This window comes from Hemitrygon akajei, chromosome 4 (assembly GCF_048418815.1).
Source record: "Hemitrygon akajei chromosome 4, sHemAka1.3, whole genome shotgun sequence".
Lineage (NCBI taxonomy): Eukaryota > Metazoa > Chordata > Chondrichthyes > Myliobatiformes > Dasyatidae > Hemitrygon > Hemitrygon akajei.
Genome location: NC_133127.1, coordinates 41,374,576 through 41,387,678, shown reverse-complemented (window position 1 = coordinate 41,387,678; position 13,103 = coordinate 41,374,576). Strand labels below are relative to the sequence as shown.

Below are 13,103 nucleotides of genomic sequence, written 5' to 3'. Positions count from 1 at the left end.
CTGTTTAGGGTCAGTGGCTTTCTGTGGGGCAGGTCAATATCTTACGATCTTAATCGATTGTTTTGACGAGTGTAAGGTGGTGGACATTATCTGCATGGATTTTAATAAGGCTTTTAAACAGTCCCTCATTTGATAAGGTAGCTTGATTCTGAAGATGCATGGGATCCAAGATGTACGCGTGGATAAGTTGATAAGGAAAGTGTAAAGAATGCTTGCCATCATTAAATTTAAGCATAAGGAAGTCATGCTGCTGGTACAGGAGAACAGCAAATTTTTACTGACTGGTAATCCAGATGACCTGGTAAAGTGAGCTTAGATCTGACAGGGAATTAGAACACAGTTAATTTATGAAAAGAATACACCTTGGGGAAATGTGGAATGATAAATTATTACCAGTCATGATTACCATGAAATTACTGGAGTATAAAATCCCTTCTGGTTTACTGATAATCTTTAGGGAAGGAGATCTACTGACCTCGCACAGTCTGGTTAATAGCTGACTCCTGACCCACAGCATTGTGGTTCTCAAATGTCCTTTAGGATGGTTCAGGATGAGCAATAAATATCCACCAATATCCACAAACAGCAGAAATCCCAATATGGTGCATGGTCAATTGCTCTCCTAGTCAGTGGCAAGCCTTCTAGCAGTAACCACTCTTTGCATCCAGTCAACTTGTCTTGACAAGGATATCCATAGAGGAGACCTGAAAGAAAGTATCTGTAGCAATGGAGCAGAGGTCCATTTGTGTCAGTGAACCTGAATTTTAGCAACATGTGCAGTGTGTGGTCGCCACATTGTGTGTTTCTATCCTGAAGATTCAAACTCGAGTTTCATTATTTACAGCACTCTCCTCTAAATTTTGTATCAGACTTTCTGCAACTCATGATATTAATTATTGGTAACCCTGCCTAGGTTTATTGGCTAGGCAACTTGAGGCCTTATCATGTGGACTAACATATCACCAACTTCAATCATCCTCATCAGCCTTCAAGTATCTCAACCATTCTCCTAAAAACGCCCTGATTTCCTTCCCAAAGAGACCTTTGCAGGAGAGAAGGTAAGGTAGTGGTATCTGTCCCACCAGGAGTTGGACAAAAGCACTGTTGACACCATCTGAAAGGAGTGCCTGTCAACTCCACTTAACTGAATTGCCAAGAGCATCACTATAGCATATCACCCACAAACCCTGAAGAGATGCTGGAAACACAAGGGACATAGATGTTAGAACCAACCTGGAATATTGAATGCCCATTTCTCTCTATAGATGCTGAGTGACCCATTGAGTTTGTTTTTGCGTTTTTTTTTTTGTCTGATGGCTCCAATATACATATGACTATACTAATGACCCCAATATACTGCCCCAGAAATAGAACAGGTAATTAAACTGAACATAGATACTATGGTGACAATGCGATGCCTGAGCAGAAGAGTGCTGATTGGATAATACCCTTGTCAGACAAGTCTGAATCATACTGTTGCAGGTTACTAAGACTGAGTTTTGCAGTTAATTTGTATAAAACCATCCTACATTCAATGTGATTTTTTTTTCTGGAGGAATTGCGTTGCATTTATTTGGAGAAGTTTTGGTCACAATGTTCTTTCCTGTTCTTTTAAAAAGTCATGATTTTATGTGGAATTGTATTTGTTTGTTGTTTTGTTGACTAGTTGCTGTGAGCCTAGATCTCTCCAACCTCTCCAAACTCCAACATTGCCAGTGGACATTCTTCATGGGAAAAAAGCATATTTCCCTTAAATCCTTCAGATGCCGAAGCACACAACTTTAAAGTTTATAAAGTTTTTTAAAAAAAGTTTAAACTTTAAAGATTATAACTTACAAGATTTCACATAAATTTAATCTTGGTTAACTTGCAGTTCTACATTTCAGACCTTATCATAATTATGATTGCTGCCTTTCCCAGTGAGTTAAGCAGTATTTACAGCACAGAAACAGGACATTCGGACCAATTTATTCATGCTGGTATTTATTTTTCCTTCTTTCCATTATATAATCCACATAACCTTCTTGCTGTAGGTATATCTGAAGCTCCCCCTTCAAAGCATTCACTCTTTTATTTCAGCTGCTTTCTGTGGAAGCAAGTTGTCTGTCTTCTCCCCCCTCCCCCCATGTTGTTGAGGCTTAAACCCATTGAAACCATGAGTTTTGATGCATGAATCAAGTTTAAAACCATCTGTCAGCCTGTTCCTGGACAGAATCTAACTGGTACAAAGGAATTTTCCTCAACCATCAAATGAATATCTATCACTCGAAAATATTCAGAAATTAAGTTGATGTTTATTTGTTGTTAAATGTTTATTAGCTCACCTAACAAGGCAAATTTGATAAATATATTTAATAAAAATAATTACACAGATTTCTCGACAGTAAAATTTCATAAGAATTGATTGTTGCCATTCTAAATAAACATTTACTCAACTAACAATATATTTTTCAATAGTTTATAAACAAAACACTAGTATGTGATAAAGAATTTAATGCACAAACCCTAGGTTAATAATTTTCAAATGAATATTTTTTAAAATATCTGTAGTTGAGGCATCTTTGCTGCAAAGAAAGTTTTGTAGCTCCCATGTGCATAGAGGAATTCAAAGAAACAAATCAGTCGTTGATTCAGATATCCCAGGATGCAGAAAAAATTCCAGGATCCAAGAATGGAATGAAATATAAAAGGGTAAAATTAACGGAGAGTGAGAGAATGCTTCTTTTTCATGAGGTACGAATGTCATTTACAACATTCAGCAGGATTCATCTTGGCCAGATTATCTCAGCTTTGCTGAAAGTGGAATCAGTCCCAAGCAAATAGCATAAATCTCTTGGTGTTAGACAGGTCAAACCCCAGACCATATGGGACAGACACATTGCTTTGGAATGGCAGGGAACTCCGGTTAAACAGTGCCTTCATTGGTCTGTTTTTCAATACAGCAGCAATTTGTTCTGTAATCACAGTAAACCCTAAACCATGTTTGCTGCTAGACCAAACTTGCACTGAGGAGCACCATAAGTGCAATCAAGTAGAGTATGAATCAAAACAGATTTATTACAGCCCTGTGATCGGTGCCATGCAGAATATGTTATGCCAGTGGTTTTCTGATTCTAAGTTAACTTTCTCTTAGGAATAGTTAGGACCCACTGGCTTCATGTACATTTAGTGCTTACAAACCTTTCAGGACTCACCAGAGTAGTTAATTCTGGGTTGTTGAGTGACTCTTGGTAACTTGGCCTGGATGTGATTAGCATCAGCAAAACTGCGATTTGTCTGTTCAATTAATGTGTGGTTCCATTATAACTTCCAAACTTTAAGAATTATTATAAAGCAAATCAACTTAGATTTATTGCGTCTTTTTTTGATGAAGAAAAACCGGCATGGATTAGAATAGAATTAGATAAGATAGGAGAAAATATACCAGAAGATTTTATATATAAATGGGAATCCAAATGGATACGGGAAAAAAAAGAATCTCCTATATTAAGACATTTGATTGATTTATGGAATAAGGTAAATATGGACGATGAGATAAAGAAATCTTTATTGGCAAAAAGGACTTTAATTCAAAATAGGCTTATTCCTTTTACAATGGATAATAAACTTTTACATAATTGGTTTCAAAAGGGGATTAAATATATAGGTGACTGTTTTGAAGGAGGTATATTGATGTCATTTGATCAATTAAAAATAAATATAAAATATCAAATAACACTCTTTTCTGTTATTTTCAATTAAAAGCCTATTTACGAGAAAAGCTGGGACAATGTTGATGCCAAAGCCTAGTGAAATAGAAATATTAATTCAGAAAGGAAAAATTAAAAAATTTACATCTTGTATGTATAATTTGATTCAAAAGCAGACAATTAAATTAGGAATTCATAAATCAAGACAAAAATGGGAATTTGATCTGAATGTTAAAATTGATGGAAAAAATTGGTCAAGATTATGTTCTAATAGTATGAGAAATACAATAAATGTTTGACTTAGATTAATACAATATAATTTTTTACATCAATTATATATAACACCACAGAAAATAAATAGATTAAATTCAAATATGTCTGACCAATGTTTTCGATGTAAACAAGAAATTGGTACTTTTTTACATTCTACTTGGTCTTGTTTTAAAATTCAACCATTTTGGATTAATTTAAGACTTTTATTGGAACAAATTATTGGAGTACAACTCCCACATAGTCCGTTATTATTTTTATTAGGAGACATTGAAGGGACAATAACGAAATTTAAATTGAATAAGTATCAGAAAAAATTTATAAAAATTGCTTTGGCAGTAGCCAAAAAAGTTATCGCAGTTACTTGGAAATCTGATTTAAATTTAACTATGGATCGTTGGAATAATGAAATACATAGTTGTATTCCACTTGAAAAAATTACGTGTAATCTAAGAAATGAATATGATATATTTTTGAAAATTTGGTCCCCATACTTACAAAAGATAGGATTAGATACATAGGTCCTTTGAAGATAAAATTATAGTAATTGCGGAAAATGAAAACAAATATCAAAATTATTTTGAACTCCATGGAGCATGTGGGGATCCTCCGATATCCAGGCAATCTTTCTTTTCTTTCTTTTTTTTCTTTTTTTTTTAGATAAGGGTTAAAGGGGGGAGGGTTAAGGGGAGGGGGGAGGGTTAATATCATTTTTCTCACTATTTTATCACCACATTTATTCTTTGTAATCTCTAAAATTTAATAAATAAATAATATTTAATTAATGTGTGGTTTACTTTGCTGTTGGCAATTGTTAGCTGTTTTGGGGGAAATCACAATGAAATCAGGAGTACAGTTCAGTGGTGAGATTTTTGTTTGGAAATCTATCTCATGAGATAGTAACCTCTGAATTCCTCTGCCCCTAAGGCTGGTGGAGGCCGGATGACTAAGGTGGAGATCCATAAATATTAGAATATTCAAAGGATTGGGCTGATGGAGAACTAGCATAGAAGTGGAGCTGAGGCCAGCATAGGTCAGCTGTATTCAATTGAATAGTAGGGCAAACTTGAGGGACCTGGTCGCGTGTGTGTGTGTGTGTGTGTGTGTGTGTGTGTGTGTGTGTGTGTGTGTGTGTGTGTGTGTGTGTGTGTGTGTGTGTGTGTGTGTGTGTGTGTGTGTGTGTGTGTGTGTGTGTGTGTGTGTGTGATCCTGCAGCATTGCCTGGCCATTTTTTTCGATGAGTAGCGTACTATTTCATTGGAACTTCCCTGCAGATTACTTTAAGATATACACTATTGACATGTGTAAGGCCCAAACATTATACATGTTGCAGGGAATTAGAATATCACCACTTATTCCAACAACCTCAAATGCATCTGTACCAACAATCATTCTTGAGGACGTAAGATGAATTTTCCAGTGAGTAAACCTACAAAAAATATCTGGGCTAGATGGTGTCACTGGCTGGGTCCTTAGATTTTCTGCAGATCAGATGTTGGAATATTTTTATCAATGGGATGTGATGTCACTGACCATGCCAGCATTTAACGCCCATCCCCAACTAGCCCTGAACTGAGGAGACAGTAAAGCATTTGGTGCGTTTGGAGCTGTATATAAGTCAGACTGGGTAAAGAAAGCTGGCTTCCTTCCCAAGCCCATTGCTGAAGCAGATGGTTATTTGTGGTTCTGGATTTTGAGTGTAGCTTTTTATATGAAATTCTAGATTTTTTATTTAAATTAAAACTCTGTCACTACCTTTCAAGCTTGTGTCTCTGGATTAATACTCTGAACTCTGGCTGGTGCTGTAACAACCATTACGTCACTGTACCCATTATAATGGGAGGGCAAAGTTGTTTAACTAGTGATGCAGTTGAGGCAACAGGTGGTGATATGATAGTGAGCTACTGGAGTATGCCTGTCTGGAGCTGGCAGCCCTACAGGAGATTCTCCTTATCTCCTTCTGTTCTCACTGTTTGACAGACACCAGTTATTGAGGAGAAATATTAAACCTGCTTTTCCAATTGTGGCTTTCCACAGCTTGGCAAAACCACAAGTTCCCACTGCCTAGTGACGCCAGTTCCGAAGACCACCCACATTGCTGCATTCCAGCAACCCCTCTGCAATATTGTGAAAGTCTAATATTACCCCACTCCACCCCAATTACTCGACTTTTGCCAAACCACAAATGCTTTTCTCTGCAGCCCAACGTCGGTCCCATTTATAGTCAAACCAGTTCCCCTCCGCAACATTGATAGGTCCCAGAAACCAACTTCCACTTGGCCTATCCCAATACCTTGGATTCTGTGTAATCTCATTTCTGAGAACCAAAATCAACAGTCAATGTATTAAATGAGTGAGCAAGGTCACTTAAGAATGGATCTCATGAAATAATTGAGTAGGGTTTCAGAATCCAATCCTAAAAGCAATGGGGAAAATCCAAGAACGTTATTTAACTACGAAATTTTATTTACTCTGTCACCTTTTGTTACAATCATTGGAGGCAGAGTTGGCATAGTCCTTATGGGGAAAAAAATGAAGCAGGAGTTATATGCATAAAGAAAGATTGTGAACCAAAGGTTATACATAATTGCACAGGAAAAGGTCATTTGACCCAACAGGTGCATGCTAGCCATTAATCGAGCAATCTCCTTCTCCCATTTCCTTGCACCCCTACAACTTATTCTATTTCACACATACCCACTCCCTTTTAATTCTTATTTTGGCCACTAATGCACATTTGGGTAACTTACAGTAGTCATGTCTTTTGGACATTGGAGGAGATTGTGGCATCTGGGGAAATGCGCAAAATCTATGCTGAAAGCATCTGAGATCAGGATTGAACGCAAAGCAGCAGAATCCACTGCTGCACTGATGTGCTGTCATATCCCCACAATGCATTGAAACGGAATCACAGAGTCCCAATTCTTATGGAAGTGCAAGTACCTAACTATCTCGAAACTGTTTACTTTCATGGAGATAAGTATCAGGTAACTTCTAATAAAAAGGACAGGTTGGGAAACTTTACATCGACAAGTATAAATGGAGGAGGAGATATATAAGATTGCTTGATGGGGTTGGCATAATGAAGTTGTTCCCATTCTACTAACTTACTAATCTATAAACAAGGCATCAAAAAATCCAGCAAGAAAATCGGTAGAATATTTTTTGTGAGAATGAGGAACTTGTTACCACATAAAATGGTGGTGATTAGTAAGCTTAGTTTTAAGATTTGTAAGTATCTAAGCTGAAGAGGAATGAGAAGCATTTGTTGTTTGGTTTAGGTTCAGAAGAAGTAAGATTGGGAGGAGACATGAGATTGCAGATCTCTTTCTTTTCTGGACAAACGATATGCTGGAGAAACTCAGTGGGTTGAGCAGCATCTGTGGGAGGAAAGGAATTGTAGACATTTTGAGCTGGGAATCTGCATCAGGACTTAGAGAGGTGAGATGGCCAACACAGAGAGTGGCAGGGAGTGACGCGAAAGGACTCCAAGATGATTGGTGGACTGAGGAGGGGTGTAAGATGACAAGCAGGTAGGTGAGGGAGCAGGGTGGAGTTGGGAGACTGATAGATGAGTGATTGGTGAGTGATAGATGGAGACAGACAAAGAGAAAGAGGAAAAAAGGGGGAGGGAAATAAAACATGCAGCAAGGTCAAGGACTGGGAAGATGGGAGACAGAGTCCTTTCTGATGAAGGGTTTGTGCCCAATACATCAATTGTTTATTCCCCTCAGTAGATGCTGCCTGACTTGTTGAGTTCCTTCAGCATTTTAGGCAAATTGCTGGAGGGAGATGAGCACAAGCATAAAGGGCTGCCAGTTTCACATTCTGATAAGTAAAGGTGTGAGAATGTGAATAATTAGGTTAGAGGTAAAGGATATAGTTGGCACCCAGTGGAGGGGTCATGGGAGAGGGAGCCGTAACCAGTATGTGAAGTAGATGGATGGACTAAGGATGAGGAATGGAATGAAGATGGGTGGAGGCAAGAGTGGCAAAGGGGATGAAAGTGGGAGAATGAGAGTATCAGGAGACTGGGGGATATGGTAGGGGGAAGTGTGGAAGAAGGGGGAGGGATTTATAGTTGCTTTCCTTCCTCTGATGATGTATGCTTATGTGGGATATAGATAGGGTAGACTTTCCCACTGAGGTCGGATGATTGGATGAGGTCATGTGTTAAGGGAACATGAGGGGGATCTTCTTCACTCAGAGGGTGGTGATTGTACAGAATGGAGCTGCCAGTGGAAGTGTTGGATGCAGTTCAATGTTAATATTTAAGAGAAATTTGGATAAGGACATAGATGGGAGGGATATGGAGGGCCACAATCTAGGTGAATGTTGATGGGACTAAGCAACATTGACTAGATGGGCCAAAGACCTTGTTTCTGTGCTGTAGCGTTCTAGGACTTCTGTGACCTGTTGAGTTCAGCAGTCTGGACAGTACATAAGCTGTTTGCCCAAACCGTTTATAAAGTAATATAAAACTATCAATTGTGATATTAATATTATCACCTGAAACATTAATTGTATTTTTATCACCACCTATACAGCTTGATCAGCCAAGTAATTTAAGCTTTTTCTGTTTTTATTTTCCATTTCTGACTTCTGCAGTTTTCTGCTTATCTGTTCTGTTGTCAGTTATTTTATGTTTTTCTAAAGTTTCTTTCACATCAGTGTATGATGCTTCTGAAGTGGAGTCACAGTTGGAGCAGCATGTCAACTAATTTACCCACAGCTAGCTTGACTACGGAAAATATTTTTTAAAACATTGAATAAGTATTGGCTGGGAACCCATGGACATTCTATTTGCATCAGAACGGTAGCCATGAGGTCTTCCCGAAGCATCCAAGAAAGGAGGCACAACCTATGCTTATTGCCTTATTGATGGATATCAGCAAGGGCAGCGTTGCATTCACTGTCAGTGCTGTTGTAGCGGTTGGTCTTCCTGAATTGGGTATCAAACCCAGAGTTACTGGCTTAGAGCCAAGGACTGCAACCAGTAATGGCAGACCTATATTTAATCTGCTCTTAACAGATCCAAAATCAGACTAGGGTCACAAGGATGGTATATCAGAAGATACTGAAGAGCAGAATTGTCCAGGTATCAGATTGTACAGTTCAAATTCTCCAGTATTCCAAGAAAATGATGCATACATATTTTTCATTTTCTGTTATTTCATAGGGAGTAATTTAAAACATGATATTCTGTACAAATGTGAAAGCAACTGCCTTTAGACAGCATCCAGAAAAGTTCTCCATGTGAGCAGGAAAATGTAAGACGCACACCGGAATATTATGCCTGTTGGCCATAACAGCTGTGAAATACATTGGGCCACACCTTACTTGTTCTAATGGTGAGCAGCCGTATTTGCCAATGACATTGGAGAAAGTGTTCAGACGTACCTTTTCCCTACATTGACGTGCTGGTAAATCCTGGTATGAGGCCTCCTCTGGCAAATACCATCACAAAGGAGTGCACTCCCACACAAGACAGTGATGAAGGTTATTCACTGATGGATCTTGATCTGCTGGATAAGTTGGCTGATGAATGGCACGTGGCATTTAATTTGGCTAAATGTAAGTCTGAGATGGTGTGTTTTTGGAAGACAGATAAAGGTAGGGCTTTCACAGTGAATGGTAGAGCCCTGAAGAAGATGGTGCCAGTGAACAATGGTTCAAAGACGATGTCCTTCAGACAGTTCACAAAACTGCTTCCTTTACTATCTCTTCTTTCAAATATGAATCTGGGTTTTTGATGGTGTGTTTTTTAGCACTCTGTTGCTTTACTGTCTCGGAGGGAGTTTGCTGAGGTTTTGAGCAGAGTGTGCAGCCTGGAGTCCAGGAGGCCAGGATATGGTGCTTGACCCCATGATTAACTCCATTTCTCACTGATCTTGCCGATTAAAGCACAAAGCACGATTGAATTCAACGAGGATGAGAGCAGAAGGTGAGCAAGTGTTCAGCACTGTCTGCCTGTGTGTTGACTAGTCACTCTCTCCCCCTGGCTTGCTGCTGCCGGAAGAAGGTGCCTGCATTTGACTGGTCTCACTGCCCATTTTGCCCACTGCTCTCAGAGGACAGTGTCTGCATTTGACTGGCTCTCTCTCCCCCCCCCCCCCCCCCCCCCGTTGCTCGATGTTGCTAGACCATGGTGTGAAGTCTTGGGCAAAGTTTAATTGATGTGGTTTGTCGATTAGACTCTGTCATTTTTCTGGTTTTTGGTAACTCCTTTAGTGCTATTTTGTGCAATTTTGATTTGGGGCAGACAGGCTCTGCAGCCTGCAGTCAACGAACGACACAGTGGTAAATCGAACTGAGCATTCCTAGATTGTTTCAATGACTCTGTGATGTTTTATATTCTTGTTTGTTTTTTGCCGTTTTTGTATGACTTGTTCTTTTTTGCACGTTGGGTGTTTGGTGTTTCTCTTTGAAGGGGTTCCATGCTGTTTCTGTTTCGTGGCTGTCTGTGGGAAGACAAATCTCAGGGTTGTATACTGCACAGATACTTTGATAGTAAATGTACATTGAATTTGAGGAGTGTTGTAGAACAGGCAGAGCTAGGAGCACAGGTGTATGGTTCATTGAATGTGGCATTGTGGGTCAACAGGTTGGTGAAGAGGACTTTTGGTTTACCAGCCTTAATCAATCATCAATTAAAGCAATGTTGGAATGATATGTTACAGTTGTACAAGATGCTAGTAAGGCCACATGTGGAATATTCTGTTCAGTTTTGGTCACTTTGCTGTAGAAAAGATTATATTAAGCTGGAAAAAGCCTAGAGGGAATTTACAAGGATATTGGTAGGACACAAGGAACTGAACTGTGGGAGAGGTTGGGACTTTATTCAGTGAAGTGTGGGAGACTCAGGAGTGATCTTATAGAGTTGTAAAAAATATATATAATGGGGAATAGCTAGTGTGAGTGCACGGAGTCTCTTTCCCAGTGATGTGGAATTAAGAACTAGAGGGAACAGGTTCAAGGTGAGAGGGTAAAAATTCATTAGAAATCTCTGGGACTCCTTTTTCATCCAAAGAGTGGACTGTATTGGAGTGAGTTTCCAGTCAAATGGTGGGGTCGGGTACATTGACTACGTTCAAAAGGCATATTGAGACGTACATGGATTGGAAAGGTCGAAGGATATGGACCAAATTAGGCAAATGGGGCTAACTTAGATAGAAATCTTGATTGGCATGGCAAGTCGTGCCGAAAGGTCTGTTTCTGACTGGTATGATTCTGATTCATCATCCACAGCTTGCTGAGCACACCTTGAGCTGTATCAGCAGTCAAATTTGTCAGGAATTCTGAGTGTTGCAAATATTCAGAAGAATTTTTTAAAAAATCAATTAACTAATTAAACATAAGGCATTTAAAATTAAAAATCTCTCATTAAAAATGTTAAAGCAAACTGAATTAATTGAACAAAATATAACTGACCTTGGCCCCACCCTTACCCTTCACGGTTGTTCTCTGTCAGTGACTTTAAAGGGCTGACTGTTACAGCCCAGGTTTAGCAATCAGACTCTCCGGTCCAACATCTGGGAATCCGTGCAGGTTGGAGTGCTGCTGTTGGACTTGTGGAGTCCGGCTTCAGAGCAGAACTATGAAATAACTAGCGGAACATAGACAGCAGGCTGAAGACGTGTGCGGTAGATCAAAGCCTCTGAGTTTTGCGGGTGAGTAAATGCAGGCAGCTTATTGAAAATCCGGCAGCATTTCCTGCCTCCTCAGAGCCTCTGGAAATGAAGAATTCCTCATTTGGTAGGTTTTAAACAAATTTGGCTTTTGGTCTCTCCAGAGGCTGCTTAATTCTTGTGTAACAAATATGATTGCTTGCTGTAAATTCAGTAGCACATGCAACAGGTATAAGTGAAAAGCTCCAAGTCTTCATATTCAACAGTCTGTGAGTTGAAATTTCCTTTGCAATTGAAGGAAGCCATTGTACACCCTGGGACATAGATCGCTTCTTGTTGCTTGTGTTCATCGATTCACCAAGCTGCTGACAAGTGACTTCCTTATTATACATCTGTGGTCGTCATTGAGTCTGTGGAGTTTCCCTCATTCACATCATTTGCATTCGTCAATTAGCTCTTCTTCATAGGAGAGGAATCAGTGCAGTCAAAACCCATTAAGGCCAGAAAAGCTGTGAAAGGAACTACTATTTCGTTCATTTACAGTGGAAAATGGGAAGGCATCTATGTTTTTGAGAAGCGATTAGACTCGTACGGTGCATAAAGAAAGAACTTGCATTTATATAGCAGCTTTAAAGTCTATCAGTCCAGCTGGAATGCCATTTTTGTTGTGTGTGCTCCCTTACCTCTCTGATAAAGTGTCAAGGGATTTGTTAAGCGTATCCGAGAAGATAGATGAGAGCTCAGTTCGATATCTCACTGTAATGGTGACTACAATGGAAGATTGTTCCTTAGAATGCAGATTAGTTGCGGAAGTTTATTACAATGCTGCTATCAACCAAGAAAACATAATTTTTTTTTAAAAGTGCAAGCTTTTCTTTTACTAATTAAAAGTGTAAATTTTGCCTCCAGTCAGCACGTAAATTTTTGTATGTGCTTGCCTATATAACAGGAACAGTGCCGTCACTTACTGAGGTTACAGTGGCAAGAAACTAATAAAGCAACAAGCAGAGTACCTTGCTACAATTTGATTAACACCGGGATGGAGGCAGGTCAGTGGTTCCAATTTGTACCTGATCAACATCGGCTGGTTGGAGAAAATTTGGAATGTTTAACAGAAAGTAAAAGTGGAGTTTTGCTTTCAGTTAGGAGCGAGGCTTCATGCAAAAGGACACGTATTTCTGAGTGTGAATCTCACTTTTGAGTGGTAATGCTCAAGCGGGGGAAGGGGAGGTAGTTCTGGGGATGGTTGGAAAGAATGAGGCTGATGTGTATTTTGTTTAAAAAGGATTTGTAGTCTGGCTAAAGACTGCAAAAGGTGAAATCTATAGACAAAATAGCGTTTGTGGAAAGAACAGGTTTCCCTGAAAGCTAGGCCCTGTATTTATGTAATGCTCTCTGTGTGACTGCCTGTAGGAATGTAGGTGTGTGGCGTGTGTGGTCTGTATGTGTATATGTGTGTTTGGTGTTCATTCTTCTGTATGTATGTGCTGTCTGTGCCAGTGTTGTGTGCATAGGT

The 13,103-nt window shown here is 39.3% G+C and overlaps 1 protein-coding gene across 5 annotated transcripts in view; it reads left to right on the top strand.

Moving 5' to 3' along the window:
* bmpr1ba (bone morphogenetic protein receptor, type IBa) overlaps positions 1 to 13,103 on the top strand; it is a 544,116-nt gene that overhangs the window by 90,495 nt on the left and 440,518 nt on the right. The window contains exon 1 of one of the 5 annotated variants that reach the window (XM_073042439.1): positions 11,569 to 11,629. The exons of the other annotated variants lie outside the window; for them this stretch is intronic. The gene's annotated coding sequence lies outside the window, so the exon portion shown is untranslated. Of the gene's footprint in view, positions 1 to 11,568; positions 11,630 to 13,103 lie in introns of those variants that run through there. 5 annotated transcript variants of the gene reach the window in all.